Source organism: Lathamus discolor, chromosome 8 (genome assembly GCF_037157495.1).
Source record: "Lathamus discolor isolate bLatDis1 chromosome 8, bLatDis1.hap1, whole genome shotgun sequence".
NCBI classification, from domain to species: Eukaryota; Metazoa; Chordata; class Aves; order Psittaciformes; family Psittacidae; genus Lathamus; species Lathamus discolor.
Window position 1 is genome coordinate 12,656,645 of NC_088891.1, and position 26,890 is coordinate 12,683,534.

General features: G+C 36.9%; 1 long non-coding RNA gene across 3 annotated transcripts in view; it reads right to left on the reverse strand.

Annotated features, from left to right (window-relative positions):
* Positions 1-26,890, reverse strand: part of LOC136019024 (uncharacterized) — a 341,700-nt gene that overhangs the window by 293,891 nt on the left and 20,919 nt on the right. For 2 of the 3 annotated variants that reach the window (XR_010614707.1, XR_010614708.1), the window contains exons 2-3: positions 17,668-17,909; positions 15,830-16,033 (exon numbers count right to left, since the gene is read on the reverse strand). The exons of the other annotated variant lie outside the window; for it this stretch is intronic. This is a non-coding gene — a long non-coding RNA (uncharacterized LOC136019024). The remainder of the gene's footprint in view (positions 1-15,829; positions 16,034-17,667; positions 17,910-26,890) is intronic. 3 annotated transcript variants of the gene reach the window in all.

A 26,890-nucleotide genomic window follows, 5' to 3' on the forward strand; every position in this document is an offset into this window, starting at 1 on the left:
AAGGCTGGGCTGTACAAAGCCTTGGGTTTAGTGTGAGGCGTCCCTGCCCATGGCAGTGGGGTTGGAACTGGATGATCTTAAGGTCCTTTCCAACCCTAACTATTCTATTATTCTATGATTTTGCTTGAATAAACGGATTTAAGGAACAAGAAATAATCTCCTATGGCAGCTAATAAAAATAACCTATGTCAGCACTAGTGGCTTGAGAGATCTGTACAATCTGATAGTCCTGTAACCCAGAAAAGTACAGAACACTAATCTTGCGGAGGTTACAACGATCCTGGCAAAGAAAGACACAATATCACCCAGTAGCACATTTGTGAAGGTGGGATGGAGAAAAGAATATATAACAGCAGTGCCAACGCTATCTTAACCATTTTAAAGAACCAGTAAAATAGTCCCTTGAAACATCATCATGCGCCATGTCCACTAAAATGAATAGACAGTCTTCAACTCAGCAGCATTAAGAGGTAACTTCTAGATATATTCTGTTTGAGAGTACTAGTCAGTACCGCAAACAAGACAGCTCTTCCTGAAAATGCCTTCCTTCCCACATGTATTTTGACTCCTAACTTCATTTGTGATTTTAAGTTCCTTCTGTTCAAATACTGATAAGTACTTGCTGTAAAGCAGTAATGATAAATGCAGAAACTAATTAACCTATTTAACTTGCTACTGCATGATGACACAAAGTCAATTGGCCATGGAAATGTTATCTGAAAGTTCCAAAGCAGCGCTGGCTTTGGAAACAACAGCAAGATAGATTCAGGCATCAACAGAGACCATCATACCAGTACCATTACACAAAGTTATTAGGAGAACATGCTTTCAGTATATAAACTCTGTCAGATTCTTCTGACAAAGAAACTCATTTAAAAGATCACAACCAAGCTCTCTTGAGCATTCAGTTAAATAATGGGTGGTTTTCTTCAGCTTCTGCCAAGAGAAAGGAAAAATAGGGTAGTGTTGAAAGTGTAGGTCATCTAGAAGGAAACACTGACTGTTCTAGCTGCAGACTAGACAATTTTAGCCTTCCTTTTTTTTTTCCCCAGCATGTCCCAAGCACTTATCTGAAAATATGCCATGCTATTCACAGAGGTTAACTCCACCACCTTCGGTTACTAAATATTTGTTCATTATAATGCTACTATATCCTTGATGGAAACTGCAAAGTACAGGCTGACCAGACATACTTTCTTCCAGGTTTATTTAAATGAAAATCTTATTGTTTTAAAGAGGAAATCTGCTCAGTGCAGATATTTCCTCTTATGTTTCACATGTTGGGTTGTTTTGATTTTTTTTTTCTCAAATCCAAGTACTTTGACACATTTGAGTCACATTTGGTAGTTATGTCAGATCAGTCAAGGAGGCAGCACAGACTAGGCCCAGAGAAAATTAGATTTAAATGAGAATTTAGATTTGAAGCATACCTGGGGCTAGGGTTCCTATTGACATATGGCAGAAGTAAAATTAATTATTAATTAAAGCAGTAGTAATATCCTGATGAAGCAATTAGTTCAGGATTTTTACCCTTCTGGACACTGACATTTCACCAAACCACAACTGCAAAACATAAGGATGTTCCAACATTCTTATTATTTCCAGAAAAGTGGATTTCTACTTTTGAGGTTCTATTGGGAGTATAGGCTTCGGAGATACAGTATAGAACTGCACAGAAATACTCACATGGTCTCATGTCAAATCATATTCATTTCACCTAGGTGGTTAACAGGTGTTAAAGCTCTTTCATTCCATATAAGCAATCATCAACTTCATCAGTTGCAAAAAAGAAAAAAAAAAAAAAGAAAAAGTTATCTACTTAATCTTCCTCAGGAAAAAGTGCACCAAACATCTCTGCAGAAACCGAATTCTCTTCAACAAAATATCTTGCTTAAAGATAATATTCAATTCCTCAGTTAAAGTACTAGCCTGTAGGTCTCTATTAAGTGGAAGGAACAGATGCAAACTGAACCGACTCCTTTTCTCTGTTAAATTATACCAGTTTTATAAATGTTTCTACCACACAGTCAGAAGGGAACATTGAAATTGTTGCTTGCTACTATTACAGACACATCTTTAGGTACTCGTGGTGGATTTTGTCCTAAAACACCGTTTTATTAAAGCTAAAGGATAGATCTGTAGCATCTGTTTGTAAGCATATGCCTTTTGCTCACTGGTAAACTTGGTTCACACATTTCTATTACCTAACAGGCATCTGGATAGCTTTTGATGTCAGATTCAATTTCAGCTGTAGTGGTTGTTGCTCTTTCGATAGGTGAAACCAACCATGCAGGTGAAGCTCAGCTTGAATTTTGAAGTATGCTATTAGAATCTGTTAGCAACCATAGCCTAATCAGCACAGCCTTGAACAACAGCTAGTTAATCTAAGTCTTGACTGAGTAAAAGCTCAGGATGATACTAACCTAATACATCTGCACAAAGTCCAAGACGATTTTAGCCACAAAAGAAGCCCACAGAAAAATGGATCAAGGATGAGGAAATACCTAAGAAAAATGTTTCTTCTCAGAGAACCACAAATGTGCAGCCGGTAGGACTGGCACAAACAACTGGTTTGTACATTTCAATCAATGTGGATCAGATAGGTAAATTCAGCTTACATTGTCCAACCCAAGTACAGGTGATCCAGGATGTTTTGGATATTTTGGGTTGTTTGCAATATCTTGGGGAGGCATGTTTTTTCTAAAGGCTTTACGTTGAAAGAAAGGAGAGGGGAAAGGGAGAAGGGAAAAGATAAGGAAAGATGCAGTGTAACAACTTTGAGGTCTAATATTGCATTCAGATGAAATCCCAAATTATCACCAAAACTTCCTTGAAATATTTATTTTTATTTCTTCTGTGGTTACTTATTTTAAGAATTCAGAAATCAGCAATCATACCAAGGCTGCTGAAATTTGAGTGTAAGGAAACAGTCTGAAACATTTCTCATATCACGACTAACTCATTTATTTTCCTATTTAAGAGAGCATTGCTCTGCATGCAAATGGGGCCGATGCTTATAGCAGCATTTCACTGATAGAATATCAGCATATGTTATGAATACTGATGAAATTCTTATTCTCTTCTAATGTAGCATTGCATTTTTCCAATTCCATTGTTTGGTGCCTTCCAATTCTAGCACAGGACTTGTAGAGATGCCTTTTCTAACATTCATTACAGACATTACAGACATTACAACCTCTCTTCCTCTCTCTCTCTCTCTCCCCCCTAATTTCTTCAGTTATAGTCATCCCTTGTTTTGAAATGGAATCCCAATATTGTCAGGCTCACTTTAAAAGGCATTTTAATAATACTCAGGTTGTGTATAAACACGTTAAAGGTAAAAACAAAGCAAATGAGATTTTAGATAAGATTATCATATTTTCAAAGACTCTCAAGGGAGCCAGATGCTGAACTGCCCTTAGTTACAATGCAAATTGAACATCCAAATTCCTTCCATGAGACTGAAAACTTTAGACTTATGTACAAAAGCAGACACAGTTAAATTAAAGTTGACCTGCTGCAGTATCTGGCCTCTGATCTTTTGTATCTTGGCATATTAAGAAATTTCCAAACCATGCATCATCAAATATATTTGCTCTCCAGTTTCTAAGACATGAAAAACCCGAGTTTAAAAACCCTGTGGCACTCTAATAGGAATGACTTTAATTTCTGGATCTGCTTCTGAACTACAACATTACCTAAGCATATTATTTCTGTTTAATTTAGTTCATTTTTATAATGAAAGCATAACTGATTTGACAACATTTTATACTGTAATGGTTTCTCCATAGATCTGCACTAAAATTGGTTTTCTGGTGTAATCACACATTTTAAGATTCAATAGATTTGTACTAAAACTGATCTGAGGTTGTTGGAGTACTGTACCATAGTTTTCAAATGGTTTTAATATTCCAAATTCATGATTGTTTCAAAAAGTGCTAAAGTAAGATTAAACTTCGAATTAAAAAAAATTCATAAGGCATAAACACTGAAGTTATTGTGCAACTATTTCTATAGTTTTCATCCCTTATTTAATAAACAGTTTCTGGTATAATTCCATGTTTTCAATAAAAAAAAGTTTTTTACTCTTCGTAGAGGTGCACAGAAATTCATACAGGCGCAGGTAAAAATCCTTAAGTACGCAATGCAGTACAGCTGTCTGCATCTGTCTCCATTGGCTTTAAAATAATGAGCTTTAAAAAGCCTTCTGCCTTCTGCTTTTAATAACTATGGCTGAAGTTTATCATGAAGGCGCAGAGTTCAGCTCATTTAAAAATAAGCAAGAAAGTCATGTATGCATGTGACTAGTTCAGACCTTTAGTTTTAAATAAAGCACAATATCTTAAGACTCTCAATAAAACTGCAGATATTGGTTGCTCTGGATATGTAATAAATCACAAAGTTCTTGATCCACTGTTGACATTTCCAGTGTTTTAACTCTGAAAAGGGAAAGCTATATAACCTTTTGGGCTATGCTTCTGTTGATATCAATATGGAAAGAGGGTCTGTGAAAGATAAAGCTTTACGCAGAAGTAAGCCACGTAAGGGACACATGTTCATTACGACGTCCCCTTTGAGCACAGGATATTTCTGAGATCACAGACCAGCACACTGTTTGCTGTCGGATCCCAGGAAGGTAGAGGCAATACAACCTTTAGAATAACTGCAAAAGCAGAACTTCAGCAACAAAATTAAAATCTCACATTGCTTCAGCAAAAGAAATAACTTGAGTAGCAATTAACGAGGGGTCAGCTTTTTCCTGTCTGTCTGTCAGCACCTTCTGAAAGATGATCCTACAAACATTATTACATCCTTGGGAGCAAAAGTTCACTTCTCTGATATGGGAGTTTTAGCTATCTACTTCAGAGGCTGCTAAGCCTGCTTTTGGCAAACCAACCAATTCTAGTTCAATGTTTACCAAAAATTAAGACCTTTGAGCTCAAGAACTTGGAAGTTTCTTTTCTTCTCCGCTAGCCAGGGTGCCATTTTAGGAAGTATGAACCAGTCAGTTTTTCACATAGAGTAACTGAGTATTGCTACTGTGACTGGATACTGAGAAAGGGAATGAGAATACTTCAGGACTTGAGCAAGTCACTCCTTTCTCTTTTTTTGTGGTGTGATTAAGACCCCTGCACAGCTCAATGTCTGGGAGAAAGAAATAAGACAAGATTAGAAGCTCAAGCATGGTCCAGCCCGGTCCCCTCATCTGAAAGAGAGCTGTGGGAATTACAGGTAACTCATAGTGTAGCCACTTCACAGCTTTCCCCCATCACCATGATATTTTTTGATATTTTTACCATTTTTAAAGTATTTTTTTTTATTTGTCTTTCTGATGTAACTGCTCCTTAACGCTCACACACAAAGAGAACTAACCCAATTTTTTAGCAGCCAGGTGACCCTCTGCCCAGTTTTCCCCATCACCATGATATTTTTTGATATTTTTACCATTTTTAAAGTATTTTTTTTTTTATTTGTCTTTCTGATGTAACTGCTCCTTAACGCTCACACACAAAGAGAACTAACCCAACCTTTTAGCAGCCAGGTGACCCTCTGCCCACCTGTGTATGCATATGTTGACAGAACACTACAATTTTCCATGAAAACTGTCTGTGCGCTTCCAGGTGGACATACTGAATGTTAGGCTTACTCTTTCCTGCAATTCATACAAATCTTCTTTCTTCTTCTTTATCATCTATTATCCCCATTATGACCTTTTATTATACAAATGTTCTTGAGGGTTGGAGTTAGTTTCTTTTTATTCTATACCCACATGACCAGCTTTAGGAAGAATATTTTCATGATCTCTCAATAGGACATTGGGGTGCTATAAAAATAAATGTGCTGTGGTTATGAGAAATTTCAAATTATTGTTGGCTTTTCAGATTTTTTTTAAAGAATTTTATTAGCATCATCTCTAGTTTTAGCACTAGGATGAAAGCTATTCCTATGGTGCATATGCAAAGCCTCATCAATTCTGACAGTATGGCTATGCAAATATTCTCCTTTCAAGTACCTTAATGAATAATTAATATTGTGCTTAGAGATCTAGCCAAAAGCACCAATCAGAGGGTCCAAATAAATTGGATTGGTATTGAAGAAATTGTTCCCCATGCTCATCAAAAAGATTACTGTTTCTTTTAGAGAACAGCTTTAACAATATGAAATAAAGCCCTCTTGGAATAACCTGCTGATATCTGCATTTATAATCAGACCAGTTATAACTTACCTGTCATAGTGCTGGCTGATTTTCAAAGACATCTTCTGTGAAGGTATTGTTTTGTAATGACAGAAATCAAACTGATTTGGGGAAGTAACAATCTCTTTTTGTCTTACTTTTCCTTAATCTTTGAAATAGATACTTCCAGCACGGTGGTTTGAAATTAAAAACAAGTGACAAAAGCCATTACAGGAAGGACAGAAGGTAGCCTGCCACAGGTTGTCTTGTATCAAAATAACCTTATTTTCACAACAGTTCAGGTTTCACTGTGGCTCATCAAGGAGACACTATAAAACTGATGCTAGCTAGGCATACTGATATCGTGCATAGTGTTTCCATGCTAAACACAGCTCCGACTGAAGAAAAGGAAGCATTAAGGACACATACTGGAAGACAAAGCTGTGACCAAAAGACACAGGAAGCACTTTTTATTTCCCTGACAATAATTACCAGCTACAACTACTAGCAGTAAGAAGTAACTCCCTCCTAAAGACAGTGAAATCTTTATATAATCTCTTATGTTTAAAAAAGCATACTGAAACCAATTCTGTATAATTTCAGGGAAATCCTGGCATTCTTGGCTCTATAGTAATTTTTCCAAGTTTTCTAAGTTCCTAATTTTTCTAAGCTGGTGTGTACAATCAAATGTAGAACATTTCAAAACCAAAGAGCATTTCTCCTTATCCAAATAAAGGGGGGGCTTTAATGCTTTGAAAGGTGATTAGAAGTTAAAAGTGACAGGGTTTACACCTTTTCACCCCCAATGAAAAAGGTCACCAGAATGAAAAAATTTCATACTTCATCTCATGCAATATATGAGCCTGCCACCCTCAGAAATATGGTTTTCCGCTCAATTCTGAAATTCCAGATTCAGAAGCCATGTACTTGCTTTTTAACTCCCAGTGCAGGAAAGGTTTCCATTTCAGAAGAGGTGTTAAAACAATACTGATGTCAAGCATAAGTTTTAGGGCATCTGGGAGCAAACAGCCTGTATCCTTCCCTGAGAAACACTGGAACAATTTAAGGAAATAGAGCCGGGATACATTTATGCAGATGTCCATCTGCATCCATGAAGCTGTTCCAAAGCCACACAAGTCTGAGCCCACAGCATAAGTATACAAAGCAAAGGTGACACTTTGAATAGAATTGAGTAAGTCACACTGGAAGAAGACCTAGCTTGTGCCAACATCATGTGCTGCTTATGGATTCAACAGTAGTATAAACACATGAATTGAGCTTTTCCATCAGCAGACACTGTCAACTCGGGCATTAAAATAGAGGTTACAAAAACAACAACAGAAGCAAAAGCTTTTTTTAAAGGCATTTTTAATGTGTAAAAATATAATAAAGTTACTTTATATCACCCAGCTTGGTTTGGTTTTGATAAACTCCCCAGAAGACCAACACGTTAGTGTGACAAACAATGGATGGCCACTCAGTACTGTCTGTTTACTGTACTTTATCACAAATTACACAAGTATCTGTTCTTGAAAACTGCTTTTCTATTGTGGGAAAGCACTTCCATCACCAAAATGAAAAATGAGCTGGTTTATGAGAAGCATCTGGTTAGTACCTATGCATACAGGATTGCTGAATGGGAGATAGTGGCTGAATAATTCTTAAAGAATTATTAAGGGTAATATATAGAATATCTCATTTTCTTTTGTTATGTACTTTGATGCTATTAAAACACCTGTGAGAACAAGAAATAGTTATAAAAGCATATATAAGAGTTTAAAAGCAAGTAGACACCATCGCAATCACCGAAGTTCTCACAAGTGTCTAGTAACTCAGTGTCTGGTAGAGTATATACCTAAACAGACATTTGTCCTAAATAAAAGTTTTCAAACTAGTTAGGAGGGAAGAAGGCCTCAAAAGAATTAAGAGCAAGACCTAATTCACAGAGATATGCCAAACTGTGGCTAATATGCAAAATGGCTGAATGGGTTTTTAACAATGCTGATAAACTAAAAGCAGATTGAACTTTGCCCATTAGCAAGTCTTTTCTAATATGCCCAATCCAGAAATCTAGACTATAAGAAAAAAACCCCAAACAGTTAGAACTAAGGCCAAACACGTCAATGGTGCAAAGCAGCATTATTCTAACCATTTGTTTTAACAGTTTTTGGAAAATCACTGAGCATTTCATTAGTCTAGATAGCAAGATAACCAGTGCACTATACCTTATTTTACGTCTAGCATCAATAGGAGGTACCAGCAAGAGTTAACTGAAAAGTAGTGAAAATTAATTAAAATAAAGAGACAAAGCCTTTATTTTGACTGTTTCCAGTGGTTATTGCCTTGCTTAGAGATCACTGAGTCATTTTGGCACTTTATAATCTAATAAACCTTCAGATTCAATTCTTCTTTGTCAATTTAGCTTATAAAACGTAAAGCATCCTTGATTTATGTATCCTCATCCATAATCTTCACTGAAAGATGTAAATATTTTGTTGATGGCTGTCTATGTTGATAATCAAATGAGACACTGAAAATGACATCTTATTTTCACTGCCGAACCAACATATGCTAGAAAGAGCAGCGAATAAATTGTCTTCACTGCAATGAGGTGTGACAAGAAAAAAAAACCTAAAGGGGAGCAAAAGAATGCAGGCACTGGTTTTACAAAATATCTCAACCATTGAATGAATTGTTTAAGGCTAAAATCTGCCTGTCTGAAGAACAATGCCAACAAAATTAGTATAAGATCAAAATACTGCACTGATACACGGTTAAAATATCATACCAGGTTCAAAAGCAAAATTGCACCTGCTCCACAATGCAAGTTAGCAGGGGCACTTCTCTCTAGTTCTGAGGCTTTTTATCCAGGAGGACATCTGAATATATCTGATGGAACTTTCTGAGGAAAGCAGAACTACAGAACAATGAAATGAACAGATTCAGTAACATAAGCAACACTTGCTCCTCACAAGTAACCCAAGCCAGGCAAGCTGAAAGCATCTTGCTCAATTTCATTCACAGACCCACCTTCTCCCTTTCCAACTCAGCCTTCATGCAAATAAGCATGCCTTTACTAAAAAGAGGACCTTCGTAAACTAGTGAAACAAAGCCTAAGACTTTTGCTTTGACCAAATTTAAAAGCTCAGTTTGCTTACTTTGGAAGTATTTTTAAATCTATTTATTTTTTTTTTTCCTTTTAATTCAGTTCATTGTTCAAACAAAATAAAATAGTGAGCAAATGAAGTTATTCTGAAAATGTCCAACTTATTTTCCAAAATAAGAAAAGGCAAACATTTCTTACACAACAAAATAAAATCCCCAAGCCCTCTTCTTTTAATAGCCCTAGAACAAGCTGGTTTTTTTTCCAGGTACCATCGCATTCTTAATTCAACCTGTCTTTATCAGTACATGTCTGTAATATCAAGGTAGGACTGACAGTTTGATTAGCTTACTTATGCCTGTAAACAAATGTCTTTTAGTACTGCTTCACCTCCAAGGACAGCCTGCCAATACAGCAACTACCCTAAACATAATGGCCCCAGCCAGTACCAAGACCAAAGCTGCCCACCCTGCCCTCTCCAGTCTCCCCCTTTTGTGCCTTCCACTCTTGTCAGCTACTACTACCATTTTGCAGCCACTGTGGTGATGAGTTACCCCCGTTACCTCTCATGCACACATTTGACATTTCCTCAGACTTCTTTGGCACATAGCTGTATACACCTCCCTGCACAGGCAAGAAAGCTGCCTGAATCCATGATCTTCCTTCAGATGTATGCATTACTGGCAGAATACTCCCTCTAAAAGATGCCCCATTAAATGTCCTTTGTCATCATACACTGTTCCTCTGCTCGCAGATGCACTTTTATTTGGGAATACACAGAGCATCGGTTTTCCCTAGAAGCTGTCTAAAAATACCAAGTCTCAAATCTGTAACTAGTCTTGTGCAGCTAAGGCCTATGACTTCTCTGAAGTTGTGGAAAACATTCTAGAAGAGATGCTATCCTGAAAGACAGCACAACAAAGGAGAACTTTTGGTGTTTTTTTGGCCGGTTATGCTGAGTTTATACCTTCTGGTGAAGAAGCTTTGGCTTTGCTTATCTTATCACAGAAATTTGTTCAGTTACTCCAGAATCAATTCAGCCATACCTGTCCCTCACAAGCCACTAAGGGTGAAGAATGCAACCAAGGCCTCCAGTGTAAACCTGGGGGAATGAGTAAGATCCTAAAAGGTTATAACAGTGCACTGTCCTTTGAAAACAAACAAAAAAAAAATCTTTAAGACAATAATTTAAAAAATATAAAGTTAAAAAAGAAAAATAAAAGAAGAAAATAAAAAAGCCAAAACTCAGAAGAAACACCCCAAAACCTTGTGGGAGCAGTTTGCTAGATTTCCTGCCTAGAACATATCTTGCTTCACTGAAATGCCCCTACGTGCACACATGAAATATATGTGTGAAACACTGACTAGGAAAGATCCTAATTTTGAGTGACACTTCATCATCATCCCGTACTTCTGCTAAAATGTGCAGCATCTTCTGGAAGAACAGCTTAACAAGATCAGTGCAATTATAGATTTCTGTGCAGTGGAACTAAGGTTATTTTGCATTACATTAATTTATTTTTTAATGTGTTTTGCTCCTTTGCTTCCTCTGCAGACATAGATCACATTCTAGTTATTTTCTGCAAAGGGTTCATTATACTATGCTTAATAACTCGGGGAACCCGGCAATTTTAGTAGCAAATATTTTTAATTCTTAAGCATAGCATAAATGAATAAATGCTTTTCCTGATACATGCATTCCTCAAAAAAAAAAAAAAAAAAAAAGGAAAGTTGAAACACAAAGAACTGATCTGCACTTGAATGTATTTTTCCCTCCTCTCTCCCATTGTGCTTTTGCTCTGTAACCAACACAAAAGAAGAGGCAGAAACTACACAGGCACAGCTGGAGTTCAAATAACCATGTTTACTAGCTAGGTACAAATACGTACACAGGAGTCAAAACTGGCCTCACCAGTTGCACTACAAAACACATATAGAAAATATTTCCAACCCACCACAGCAGCACAACAGTTCACAGTGACACATGTGGTTATTTTGTATAGGTCCAGGAAGATAACTCTTAAACCCACCTTAAGCTTCTACAATTAATTCAATTGTTAACATTTCATTTTTCCTAGAAACACACACACCTTGACAATCTTGACAATCTAAACCTTGACAATCTAAAGAAAGATTCCTCTGGTCATCAGACAAAAAAAGGGCAAACAAGAACACCTGACCAAAAATCGCAGCTGGGACTGCCGAGCACAGAGGCATGTGAAGCTCCAGAGTTCTAAACCTTAAAACCCAAAGCTCCCACCCTCCATAGGAATGGTTTTGCCACAAAGTAGGCCCAGACTACTTTGGGTTCTTTCTTTCAAGTTTTTCATGTGATACTTCACTACTAAGAACACTTTCAAAAAGCTTCGATGAGGAATTAAAACAGCTTTACACAAGAAATGCTAAGAATGTCAGGTTTTTCTGAATGTACAGTTGCTGTTTAGAATGCACTTGATATCGCATAATATTCGTATTTACAAGGGAAGGGGAAAGTTAACAAGCTAAAAGGGAAAACATCATTATTTGTAGTGTCAAGTCTAGGTTTTTTATCTTCACGTCTCTTTGTCCACATGGAACAAAGTTCCTGATCTCTTGCAAAGTTTATTCCAGTCTTTTAATGCTCTCTCAACTACTTTTAACAGGAAATAAATAAATAAATAGCTAGCTATCACAACTAGCTGTTCAAGCTAAGGGCTCCTTCTACATTTAAAATTGCTTCTGTGGAGGTACTGCTGTTCTAAGACAAACAGCTTTAACACCCCTGCCTTCAAAAATACTGTGGAAGAGACAGAGAAAGGAAAGATTTTAATAATTTCTGAGGTTATCATAGAATAGTTATGGTTGAAAAGGACCTTAAGATCACCAAGTTCCAACCTTCCTGCAATGGGCAGGGACACCATACACTAAACCATGTCACCCAAGACTCTGTCCAACCTGCCCTTGAACACTGCTGGGGATGGAGCATTTACCACTTCTTTGGGCAACCTGTTCCAGTGCCTCACCACCCTCACAGTACAAAACTTCCTTATATCTCACCTAAACTTCCCCTGTTTAAGTTTGAACCTGTTACACCTTCTCCTACCACGAAAGTCCCTAATGAAGAGTCCCTCTCCAGGATCCTTGTAGGCCCCCTTCAGATACTGTAAGGCTGGCTATGTGATCTGTACATTGCCTCTTCTAAGGCAGCTTACTGTTCTGTCTTCAGAAGGTTTGCCCTTCCATCATGCTTTACTGTGTTGCTCTGAAGCTGGTTGAAGTTACTCATGATCACATTTACTACATCTCTTCCTTAAATGGTGAAAAAAACATGCTTATAAGCAAGATAATATTAAGAGTTCTTTTTTGGAAACTGAATGAAATGCTCACAAAAGCTACTTTTACTGCAAAAGACAGTGTCTTACAAACTCCCTTGCACCTTCATATGTTGTTTCTCCAGCCTTAGGTTTTATTTCTACCAGCTGTTGCCCCATCGATTTTGCAGATGGCTATATGGGCAGATGGACTGGAAGTTCATACTATAAACATGCAGCAAAGGAGAACCCCTGATTTCGCACTGCTTCAGTTACCAGGATCCCCAGAGATGTCAAAGAAATGTTATTCCCCATTTGGCAACATGCTTTGATTGCTAATTAATGCAAACAGCTTGTTGTCTACAGTAATACACAATAACTTCTCAGTGACCAAATGGCTTACAACAATTTCAACAAGCAGTTCAAGAGCCAAAAGCATTCCATAAATAAGATGCTGACACTAAGCTTGTGTACTTTTATTTAAAGATGTGATATTATAGCCATCTGGAAAACTGTTTATTTAATAACATCCAGCAACATGGGACTTGCCACCTGGTAACTGGCAAGTGATCAGCAAAACAGGTAGCCAAAGGCATGAGTGGATCCATCGTTCAGGGCTAGGCAGGAAGAAAGAGACACTGGCTGACTATAATGGTTTCTTTCTTGGGCCACTCATTTAAAAAAAAAAAAAAAAAAAAAAAAAAAAAAAAGTCCAATTTCCATTGAAAAACATCCTGGAACAAAACCAAGCGTTGGGAATGTATTTTACTGCCTCAGGGAGAAACAGACCTTTCCATCTTTCTTGAAGAAACCAGAAGTGTCTTTGGTTAGTTTCCAAAATGAATGCATAACAAAAGCCAAAAGCTTGGACTTACTGCAAGCTCCATAGATCATTTATTGAGAGCTTGGGTGGCTCTCCCTCTCCAGCACACATCAACCTATGGCAGTAAAGCGAGACACTCAAACAAGCTTGACAGTTCAGAGCAACTCCATGAGGTGGCACGTGAACACTAATTAACTTCCTAGAAATCTTTCCCCCGAGGCCAAGCATTTTCAGAAATGGCCTTCTTGTAGCAAACACATCTGAAAACAGTCCTTTCAAGCGCATGATGCATGCTCTGTGCTCACAGCCCCAACAGTGCTCCAACCACGGAAACCTTTATTCAGAACCAGGTGCCCAGAAAAAGGGATATAGCACAGAACAGAGCATGAGCTGGATTCTCCAGTCAATAAATACATATTTAGGACCTGACATATATTGCATCTGTACAGAAATTCTGTCTGCAACAAAGTTAGAGGAAAGAAACCCTGTGAGGATTTTAGGTTACATTTTAAACAGGGTTTCAGTCATTAGAGAATGTACCAACAGTTTCTGCCTGCATTCCCAACCTGCCACTTCAGTCTTTAAACTCTAAAAACAACTTGTATACACAGCAAACAGCAGTAAACAGGAAACATTATTGTCTGTCTTGTCTCACAACAGCAAACTCCTCACTGCAACAAAAGTACTTTTCCTACAGTCCTGTACCTGCTTGGACAAAGCTGCACTGGACTGCTCTAGCTGAGGAAATATACCTTCACCTGCTTCTGAAGCCTAGAACTTTGTGTAGAACCCATGAAGACCCCTCTGGTGCTGGTAACAAGTAGTGCAAGAATAGACCAAGTGCAACTATTTTATTACCACAGCATCTAGCTCCTGTCTTAGGCATGACATACTGCAAAGTAAGCTTGGTCACTGATGATATTTGGCATTATGGGAGCAACACAGGTAGAGAAACTGACTTGCATTTTCCTTGTAGAGTTGTACATAAAACCATAATGTATATATTGTATATATAATGTATATATTTTAATTACATATTCTTTTCCCTCTAATACACTCAAACTTCAATGCTGGAATTTATTAGACTGAACACATTCTGAACACAGACTGGGAAAGTAGATAATTAAAAAAATAAATGATCAGTTTGGATACATTTACTTGAATATTAACATCATACTAGGAAATGTTAAAAGCTCAGAGCAGACAAAAATGCTGGAGGCCCTTCTCCTTTCCATACAGCCTCTTACATTTGCATATTAACAGTAATTCTGACTAATAGATGCCATGCTTCTTTAATCCTGCATTAAGCCTGAGATTCATCTCTACCTTCTGCTTCCAGGATCACTGCCTATCACAGTAATTGTGACAGCACCTAGCACATTTAAACTGAGTTAAAGGTAGCAGTCCTATTCATGAGTGAACAGGTTTAAGATGGAATCAGAAAAAGCAGCTGTAATGAGGTAGTGTGTGTAGGAATAAGTTTCAGCTGTAATCCTACAGGACATTTTAGTGTGCTGAAAATCCTGTTATCTTAAAGACTTCCCAGTAATGAGACAGAAATAAGACAGGAAAAAAACCTCATGCTACATTACACCAACACTGATGGTTGCTTTATACGCCTGTTCTCAAGCAAGCCAGAAAACTTCTGTATTTCCCTTATTATTATTTCATGCATACTATAAAGTATCTTGGATCACAATATTAAGTGCATACATGTATTTTTTAAAAGTAAAGACACACTCATGACTATATGCATAATGTAAAGAAAAGAAACAAGAGAAATCTCACCACAAAAATCAGGAAACTAATATAAAGCTAATTCACACAAGTCTCCAGCTTGGCAAGAAGGCACATCTTGGAACTACTGGGTACCATCAAATTGAATTTTCAAGATGTCAACTGTTCATCACACCTTTCTGACTAGAGAATCAATTATATTTTGAGTTCTCTGTCCTTCAAAAGATGCACATAGGAAAAAACAATGAAGAAAGAAAATAATCTTCAGGGACGTTTTCAGCAACACTACACAAAACAGCTTTTAAAAAGGGAGACCACACAGGTTTTTCAAACCCACCTGACTTTCACAAATACCAGAACTCTGTCACAAGGCTGCAATTCTGGAACTGGTGCCCTTTAAAAGCTTTCTGTATTAAGATAGTCTTTTTTTAAAATCAGATGCAATACTGCCATTTCTATACAATTATCTATAGAGCGCTCAACCCTGTAAAATGAAATTTGGAAATGTTTTTCTAACTGCCCCAAGCTATGACTGAACTGGATACCCAATTATGATGTGAGGAGATGAAGAAGTCACATGGAAGAGGCTGCAGTCACCTTCACAATATTAACACCACATCAAGTAGGTAAGATAAAGAGGAAGCAACATACAATTTAATTGTGGCACATTCTCAGCATCATGACACTTGATTAGTTCTTACCTGTGTATGTTCTTTTTCACACACTTTTCTGTATGCATAGGAACAAAAGTTCATACCCATACATCATGGAGGATAACTTTTCCTCCAGCAGACTTCTCATTTGTGATTACACAGTGCTTTTCTTCTCATGCCAAAAATGCCTTCCCACTGCTTGTAACCATTGACTGCTGTCAGCCAACCGTTGACTGCTGTCAGCCACTAGAACTGAAACAATAACATGCAATTTATGAAACCAATCTCTGAGCATCAGTGAACAACAGTCAAACATACAGTCCAAGAGAAACCCACCACTTTGTGAAACTATTTTAACAGAGTATGAGCTCACTATTGATAATTAGTTGTTAAAAATAAAATAAAATAACATGGTATTTGCTTATAATTTCTAGGCAGGAAGAAATGGCATATGTTGGAAATGAAAAATGAGGATCAAATATAATTCACCGCTTTAAAGAAACAGGCCTTACTGAAAAAGAAACATGTACCAAAGCAAATGTGCTTTCACAGCGGCAGTGCTCAGTTACATCACTTGCACAAACTAGAACAAAACTTTTCCTGCAATTTCTAACCTTTCTCCATTTAATTGTTGAGCAAAGCAACTTGAGATGCTGCTGACATATAGGAATTAGGTTCTGAATGCCTAATCCAAATTATGCCATGTATAATTCTGAAGATGTACCTACCTGTACTGGCATAAAGCATCTGCAAGATGTACGAATACTAATTTGGAGGGCTCAGTTGTGCACAAATCTGTACTACACATACAGATGTAGCTTTAAAATATTGCTCAGACAAACCATCACAAGGGTAGAGAAGACAACACTGAATCCTACAGAGGAGACAATCTGCTTAATGTAATTCTAACCCTAACCTGATTCCTTACCAGCTACTTTTTACACCCATAAATGCTTTCTGTATTTCCTGTTAGTAGCCCTGATCCAAGCACCATTTTTCACCTGTTACTAATGCATTCATCAATACCTCCCTTCTATTGCAAGTGCTACATCTCCAGTTACCTTGTCAGGGATGCTGGTGGGTTTTTTTCTAGTCTACCATTCTTTTGTTAAAAGCATTTTCCCCTCCCTTGCTGTGTCTCATTTAAACACTCAAACTGACAGTCTATTAGGTGTTCTGGTGGCAGGTTCTTAAGAGATTGAGGCCTTTTGTGTGTCAGCCCCCTGACACACAATCTACATGTATCTGGGAGGTGACAAAGAATCTCATTTTAAAAACAGAGCAAGCAAAAGAGTTGCACAGAGTAACTGAAGCTGTTCTGAAAACCTGGCTCCTCTGGAAATGGGGTTGCTGGCTCTCAGGGTAAGGCAGCTATTTGGATTGCCCACACAATCAGCATGTCAGGCAGTTCGAAGGGTGATGATGGGTCTAAAGCAGGTGTGGAAGAGTTTTAACTTTAACTGTCCTTCTTGTGTCTGAAGACATTTAACATTGTGATGGGAGCTCCCTGTCATTTCCCATCTGCTGCACATGGCAGAAAAGAAATCTGAAACATAACTCAAATTAGCAAAATCTGAAAGAGAAAGGAAGTGTTTGGATGCCATGACAAGACCAGCAATCTGTACATAAAGATCCTTATTGAGTCCTATGAAATTGATTGATTGATTATGTAGAACTTGGGCAGCTTATTCACATTACCTACCTCTGCAGGTAACAGACACAGAAGATAGAGGTTCCACTCAAAAAGCTTTTACTTCCTCATATTAACAGTACATGATACAAACAACAGTCAGAACAAGAACGATGCCAATAACTCTATAAAATCTATTTTTGTTGATGGTAATAATTTCTTGACCTTCTTGATCTATCATCATTGCTATTATTACCTTTTGAGAACATCTACTATGGCTGTTTAACCTTGTCCATATATTATTCAAGCATTTGTCCTTCAGCCATTTCTATTAATGCCTCTGATCATATAGATAAAAGAATTGAGAAAGTCAGTAAATGTATTCTTTATCTAACTCAAATGTCTATACACCATTCCACACAAAGCCAAAATGTTGGAAGTAATGGATGAAATTCAGTTTCACTCCTGTAGCAGGTGTCACAGAAGCCAAGTTTTCCCCTATACAGGAAGAAAGAGCCCTGATTAAAATAAAATATATATTAAAAAAAAAAAAAAACAACCAAAACCAATCAAAAACAACAAAACAAACAAAAAATACACCACCCAAAAAACCCAACAGGAATAGAAATCCCAAGCACAGACTACTTCAGTCTCAGAATACTATTGGAAAACTATGTGCTTATGATTTTATTTCAGAAATGCAAATGATATTTTGTACCTTGCACTGAAACTTACTCTAACATTTACTATTGCATTTACTAGTACTATTTACTATTTATGTTTACTAATATAAAGCAGATTTTTACAAAGTAAACCACGGAGAAAAGCCTGTCATAGTCATTCAACACAAATAAAAAAGAAACCACATGCATTACTTGTTGATCATTACCTTCCTCACTCCCCACCCACCCTCCATTTTCCACCTTCTCTCCACAACGGGAATGGGGGATCACCAAGAGATAGGGAACAGAAAAGCATTTCTGCTTTCTCCTCTTCCTCTCTGCTTGCCTGCTACATTCTTTCCTCATACACTGAATGGACATTTTTGATTTAAAGGCATTTCTTTATTGCTGCTGAACGTTCATACCAAGAGCTCTTCTTTTGGCCAAAGTAAAGTTATTCTGTCTTTTTCCTGGGCAGCTGTTAAGGCCACTCTCACAAATAAGTGTCTTCTATTTATCATCTTGTTCATTGGATTTTCTGCCATTTCAATACAATTATTATTTGGTTCTCAACAGAAATTCAGCTCCTTATTACTGTTATTTTTACATGAGCCTTTACTGGTACCAGAATTCACCTCAATACTACATTCTACAATGGATTGTATTGCAACTTATCAAAGTCTCACATCAACATAAAATCGTAGATCAGACTGTCAAAGTAAGTATATATCTGTACTTAATGATTTTCCAAAAGTGATTCAGAACTAATCAAGAGATTTAAATCAACATCTACATATTCAAGCTCCTTAATTTACACTCAAACTATTATTTCTGATTGAAGTTTCTGTACATTTCTACAAAAGCTGCTGGTATCTCTGATTGCCAGCTACTATGTAAGACCTTCTTACCAGCCTATAGCCTATCTTAAAATGTTGTAATTTCACTGGTTCAGAATCCCGTTCATCTTGTCTCTCTATTAAATTTTCTGCCATTTTGAGCATCATCTTCCATCTCCAACCAAAAACATCCCCAAAAAAAAAACTGAATTAATCCAATTTTTCTAAAGATACATCAAGGAACACTGAATAAAGTGGATCTCTCCCCTTAATTCTTGCAAATGAAGGCATATTACAGTCTCGGGAAACATTCTACTTTTTAAACTCTGTTATTTTAGTAATTTTAATAAGAATTCTAATTTCTTCCAATTCATACTTCTCCTGGATGGACTGGTTAAAAATAATGAAAAATAATCTACTATGAGATAAAAGTAATTATGTAAGAGTCATTAAATGAGTTGTTCAAGGATTATTATTCAACCCCTTCTATGACTCTTCATTATAATTTAGCATGTTTCAGAAAAGAGGAGTCGGTGCTTTCAAGAAACAATAACCAAGAAAGACTCCAAAATCTGTTTCGTAAACAAATTTGTGGTTTTTATCTGCATTTTCTTAGATTCATTCATTAAAATGATTTTAAATAATCACTGAAAGTGTTACACAGTTTCTTGTCTTTAAATCTGTGCGCATCCATGTGAGGGTTTTAAAAATTTTAGATCGCTTGCTCTGTTGAAAAAAGCTATTTTATCACTTATTGTTGTATAAATCAAAAACAGAACTTAAATTCCAATATACTGCACATTTAATCAAAAAAGTCAGCACTGTACATTCTTCAGCTAGAAAGTCACTGCATTAATGGCTCCAGCTGTTACTAAAAATGCTGAGATCAGTAGTCAACAGATAGTATAAAATGGGGCAGACTGATTTTAAAGACTTCCAGTAAAACTGAATTATTCCAAAAATACTTGAATATTTTTCCAGACAGTTATGTTACTAGAATCAGGACTAAAGCTCTTTCCATAGCTGAAAGCTAAGACTTACATTATGCAACACCATAGTTATCTATAATGTGTATCATGCTGAGCCATTCAGCCAAGAATATCCTTTGCCTTCTTTAGGGTGAAAGGTAATTTAACCTCAGTACTAGCTCATTTCTCCCAAGATTGCCAGTCTTGTGAGAAATTACAAGATTAGCTTTATGATGAGAACAAATGTGCATTAGGCAGAGGAATTTAATCCCACCTTCACCCTAAGGCTGATATAAAACATGGAAGGAACAGTTTTTCTCCTAATTTACTGCTGTTTGATAAAGTCAAGTATTTTATTCACTATTAAAAGGTAAAATATAAGTATTCTAGGTTCAGCCACAGAGGCTTAAATACCTTACTGACAATCTTTTATTCCCCTAATATACTATTTCATTGTAATGGGCAAGATCATTATGCAGGAATACACTTTGGGAGTCAAGTTGTGTAATTCAATATCCTTCACTACCAATGTGTTATTTCCAATCTTGTCTAATACTTTATCTCTCTCTCAATCCTCTTTTGAGAACATAATTGCTCATTCATTCAATGAGAACAAATCAGTCTTCGTACACAAAAAACTTTGTGCAGATATACATCATTGTACAGTCAGAAATTTAAAATGCCTTTTAAACAAATGCGTGCAACATGGGACCGTATTTTCACAGTGCTGAAAAGAGCCAACAATGTGAGTTCAAGATTAACAGGTTTGTGTCATTTTGCATTATCATTAATATAAAGTGCTCAGTAAGCCAAATTGTGACATTGTTCAGTTGGGTTTTGTACTTAGAGTCACTAGTACAATTACTAACAAGTGCTTGGCTATGACTACACAACAAGGAAATATTCTTGACTGGGCATGGGACACTAGAAATTATTTTCTTTACAAGACTGAATAACACTTCCTATATTTGGGGAAGCATCAGGCTGAATTACAAATGAAGTGTCAGAGACCTCTTTCCTAGTGTTAATTTGAGGGGAGAAGTAGTAACAGGTTTAGATCTTTAAACACGGAGGGGGAATTACTTAAAGTTTAAATGCACTTCTCACCCCAGGGACTGCAGGGGTAAACAGGTTTAGAATTCTTACCCATGTCTACTTTAGACTTTGGTATTTTTATTCAATTACATATGAGCTGAGCAGCCTCTGACTCAAAACGAAAAAGTACTTCAATATTGTAAACTAGTACTGGATTCAGGTCAAAGTGATGATTAAAATGAAATCAGAGATACAGATTTAGTCTTTGCTCAAGCTAAATGCAGCTCATTCTTGAGTTACTTGATGAGATTTGTTCAAGGAGTGATTACATCCCAGCTAATCAGATATATCAAACACAATATACCAAATTTAAATCATTATTCTAACTAGGTCAGCAGAGAACAGGTGAGCAGCCCAAGTGCCACAGAAACAATCACATGAAACAATGTTAGGAAAATGATAAGGAGTTTAGAAGTCACAGTGTACCTCTTCTGCATATAAATAAACAAAAGATAAAAGCCTGACCTACGATTTTCTGATTCACAACATTATTCAATACTTGGAATCCGATCCTATGCTTCTTGAATATGAAATAGATTGTTCTGACTTCTTTCATGAACTGTAATTCTTTTCATTTCAGAAAGACTGGAGTTACTGCCATTTTTATTTACCTCCTGCTAATGGTTTCCACCCTATCAGCAAAGAACATTCCTGGACTGTTTGGCCCTACAGAAAAACTTGAGAAAACCGTGAAGATTTCTGTCAGAAAGCAATCTGCATTGAGACAGAAGTTCAACACCTCTGACACATTTCCACAAAATTGTTTTAGTTTGATCAGTCAGTGTTTGTTTATAAAAGCATGCTTTGTCCTAAAATTCCAAATTTATCACCATGTTAAGATTCTACATGTTCTAATTCAGTATCTTCCTGTTGGGGTTTTGTGGTGAAAAGCTGATCTGATAACTACATGGTTTCATATTCTTGATGGAGCAGAAATCTGGCATATTTCAGTTCTTCGCTATTCAGCCAAATGAAAACTAATCAAAACTCCTGAACAATAACTTTAAATAAAAATAAAAACAAAAATCCCCACAGAAACAAAAGGAAAAAACACCAAAACAAATAAATATAAAAAACAAACAAAAAATCAAACAAAAATACACAAGAAAACATTCAGCCCAACTTAATAAGATATCTCCTTTTGCATAAACTCAGCACTGGTACAGGACACAAGCTACTCAGGGTTGACACAATAACTATGAAATGATGGTTTTCTCATTCTCTTTCTCTCTGAAATATGGATGCAAAATAGAATTAAGAAGAAACTACAGCAATTACCTGGCTTCCTTCTCAAAACACTCTGGTTTGGATATTACTTGTCATATTTTAACCTTTTCTAATCATCCTTTTATTTATCTAAAACATTACCCAATGGTGAGATTAACAACAAGAATGCTCTGAATTCACATTTAAAAAACCTAAAAACATATCTGACTTCTCAAAAAGCTGAGCTATGACTGACATTTTTATATCTGCTTTTGTCATGACAGAACTTATTAAAACAATCTAAAATAACACTTTAAAATAATACAGAACTGAACAATTCTTCTGCAAACCCCTAATCATTTTGTAATTAATCCACACAGAATACCAGCTATAACTTAGTTACACTTTCGTAAGTGTTCTTGCAGATGAAATAAACAGATTGTTTACACATCTATAGAGATTGTGTGCTTCCAGTTTCTTCTGTCCCAGAGGAAAACGGTCATTGCCTTCTCCCTTTTCTGCCAATGGAGCAGTGCACATGATACCTTTCATTTTCCATACAGGTCTATGTGCAGCAAACTAGCTAAATTTTGAGGAAGCGTAATCTTTCTTCATAAGTGGGAGGTGAAAGACATTAAGAAATATCCATGAATCTCTCACTCTTTCTGCAAATGCTGAGTGCACAGTAGGGGCTAATAATGAAATAATTAAACACACAAATAGTCATTAAGCTAATAGCTAGTGGTGTAGCCATTCTTTCTTGATGACCATTATATTCCCAATATTTCCTGTCTAATATGTCTGGTCCTATCAAAATACAATCTGTGGCACATTTAGTCTGTGCCAAACAAACCACCTCCTTCTTTAAATTAAAAATGAAACTCAGTTGTCTATCATCCGGTTTTAAAAGTAGATACAAGCACTCTTTACCATAAGACTAATAACACAAGTTGTTGTCATATAATTGGAACTGTAGTGCTGAGTAAGCATTGTGTCAGTGCCTGTTTCACGGGAAGCATTTGACTTCCTGACCGACATTATACCATGAGCAGTAAGACGCCACCTCCACCGAGCCACTATGTAAAGCCAGCAGTATTTCCCCAGTTTTTTGAGGTGAAAGTGCCTTCTCTAGCATTCACACCAACACCACAGCAAATCCCTGTCAGTCTTTAGAACGCAAACGTATGTCTGTGTGCACAAGAAAACAAACAAACAAAATAAACACAACAGAAAAGTGGCCCATCAGTTTAAAACCAGACTTTGGGGACCAGCTCTCCTTCCGAACGGCAGGGACATTATTAGATCAGTACAATTTAATTTTTTTTGCAGTTCATTGGCCTCATGATAGCACACCTCAATAGAGGCCCATCCTACTGCCTCCTTTATTTTAATTTAAGCTAACATCCAATAGTTGGCAATGCACACAAAACTCACTAGTCTTCAGAAGTGCTATCTAACCCCAAAGTACCAGTAATACTGAGAGCTAAGTGCAGCTCTGTCTTTACTTCTCATTCCTGTGCTTAAAACCCATAGTACAAATACTACCTGAGATCTCAGGGATAAATACATGCAAGTTAAGGATGGAGAGAGAGCTCCAGTGCTACATAGCTTTGCTTTAACCAATTTCAATTAGATACTTAATACACAATCTTGGAAACGATTATATGTTTAGTTATAAACCCCAACTTTCATTAAGCGGATTATTGTATTTTCTATCTCTGCATCTACTGCTTGATTTGACAAGGGAAATGAAATCAGCTCTATGAGAGGATTGTCTCTCTTTAGTTGCACAGGTAATTACTTATGAAAGTGAAAAAAAGCATAATAATTTTTAAGTTATGTTAAACAATTTTTCTTGATTTGCTATCATCAACTGCCACAAGAGAGTGATGTTTTTGCATACCAGATGGAAACAGCAGACATAAAGAAACGCAGATAGGAACTAGAATTCTTCATTGTTAGTTTAACATCTTGAAAATGAAAGGGTGATCCCACACAGCACTATAGAACTCCTCAACAGTCTACAGGTTTGAAGCTATTGGAAGATATGCAATTCTATGGACATCACAGGAAATGTTTTCTTAAGAGAATCTTAACTGCATGGCAGCACTCATACTACAAGTGCCATTTGCAGTCACAGAAAAAACTTACACAAGTATCTCTAAACCTCCAATAGGCTGCTGAAACCAGAGAAAGCTCATTAGAGGGAAGTTGCAGAGCAGACAGATTTCATTGAAAAGTTCCTGCCCAAGGAGGAGGAAAGACTTCTAAACTGGCTTGATTTTATTTTTCTTATTTTCTAAAGAAAATAAAAAAGGAAATAAACAGCAGAAATGTGACTGTAGACGAGTAGGAGAAACACCTAAGTTACATTGTTTTTTAAATGGAAAAAAAATTACAAGAGCTACAGGGAAATCCATCTAAACTATTTCTGTAAATGGACAGAGACGTTTTCATATGACTTGCATCATAACTTGCTTTGGGCAAAATTGCCCTCGCTGCTGGGACAATTATTATTGTTTTAAATACAGCAGCAGAGCTGCAGCTTCTGAAAAACAAAGAACAAAGGAAAACAGGGAAACTCTTATTTGGAGGGTACGCTCTTAAGAGTAGTAACTTATCTTTACGTAACAATTGAAATACTGAACAATCAGAAAAGACATCAACAAGTTCCTGTTAGCTCCTGAATGCAGAGTGGATCCAATCCACTCCTGTGCAAAAAAAGTACATATAGGAGGGAACTCATCACCATGAATAATATTACTGCCATCTGCACTCTCAGGGCTTCAGCTTTCATTTGATGACAGAAGCTCCACCACGGTCTTGCTGGCAGAAAGCATCTGTGGAGGTGATGAATCAATATATTTTCCAGCTTCCCAGGCTAAACTCTGTCTCCAGCCCCCCGATGGGTGTATCTCCAGGTACTGCCAGCTGCTACTGACTGCTGCATGCACCACCAGCTGAGACTACACCCTCCGGCACCTCTCCTACTTGCTTCATCCAGCTGGCGCTTCACATCCTACATTTCCCTGCACTGCCTAACTCTACAGCAGAGATGACATTAATAGATTACACAGGAGACTCATTCAGTTCTTCTCCAGAGATAGCAACCCATAATTCAACAGTTCTCCATTCAAACCAAGAGCAACACAACAGTCAAAAATCATAGCCTATATGTTCTGTATAACAAATAGATGAGTCACAAGGCTGGTAGGCAGCAGCTCATAAATTTGCGTACCACCTCTGATGCCCTGCAATACACAAGTTTCAAATGCAATTGCCCCATGCAAGTTGGAACGCTACATTTAGAACTCAAATTCATTTGTTGGATTACGTTAGACATAGAGATCTCTATTTAGTTCTCTGTAATGTGTCATAATTCTAGAGAGCTACAAAACAGGAGAGAGGTCCATCAGCACCAGTGAATATTAGAAGTTTCCAAACAACTTTTAATGAACACCCCAGTGTAAAAAATCCTTGCTCTACTATCCTTCCTCAGTTTCCCTGTCTGTAAGATAAGGTAGTGTATGGATAATGGATACTGAATGAAACTTTAAAGCACTACTTTATTTCATCTTTGTTCAGTACAATTTTTTCGTGGTTTGGGATTTTCTTGTTTGATTTGGTTGGTTATTTTGGGGTTTTTTTAGTTTTTAAACAGATAATCTTTTCTGCAAGTAAGATATTAACTGCAACATTAGACACCTTACCTTGGATTCTCAGATTTGATCTCTGTATTTACACATGTTATTTTCCACCTGTGCCCACCAGATGAAGTGGATTAACTTAAGAAAGTGTAGGAAGTTGTCAGTTCCTGGCTAGTTTGTGGAACCAGCTCACATACCCACTGACTATTGTGCGGCCTTGCAGATCAAATAGCATTATTTCACATTTGTACTGTGCTCACTTTAGTAAACCCTAAACACCATGCAGTCTTCCCCTTTAAACCATAACTCCATTTTCTTATTAAACACTTCAAAAACAGTGTTCTCAGTCAGTATGAGCACTTCATAATTACGTTTTTCTAAAAAGCTGTAATAAACTTTATTTAAGCAAGTGCTTCCCGTTTTATTGCCAACCCCAAACATTGTTCATTTGCAAGCACAAAGTGTCCTCTTGACATGATAATGAAAGTGCATTCATACATGTCAGCTGAAGTAATTATGTACTTCAGATTTACACGCAACAAGTATTATTCAGTCTTTTCTGCTGACATTTTCAAACCTGACACGCATATTAAATTTAACACCTAAAGTGTGAACGTTGTTAATTTTAGCTGCACATTTCCCAAATCTCTCAGAAATTTGGGCAACAAGAAAGGGAACAGGCAAACTCTTTTTACAAAGACGCCATCTAATTCCATATTCATACATATTCAGACCTCTCCAGTACCTAATTCAGGAAGAAACAAAGACAAAAAGAATCAGAAAAGATCCCTGGGCCAGTATTAAGATATACTAAGATACATTTATTGGTCTCACAGTGTACTGGGCACACAGGGTGAACCTCTGTCCCTGTCACTTAAGCAATCGCCATTTACTGAACCATTTAGCCTAGTCTGCACAAATCTCATTGCTTGGGCTTGCAGGCCCACTGCTGCAGGTTTGGATGGAAACTGCTAGATGTCTCTGGAAAGCCAAATTGTATCCTACTGCTTGGAAAACAGAGTTTGATGGAATAATGCTGTTTTATTGATAAAGAGAGGGAAAAAG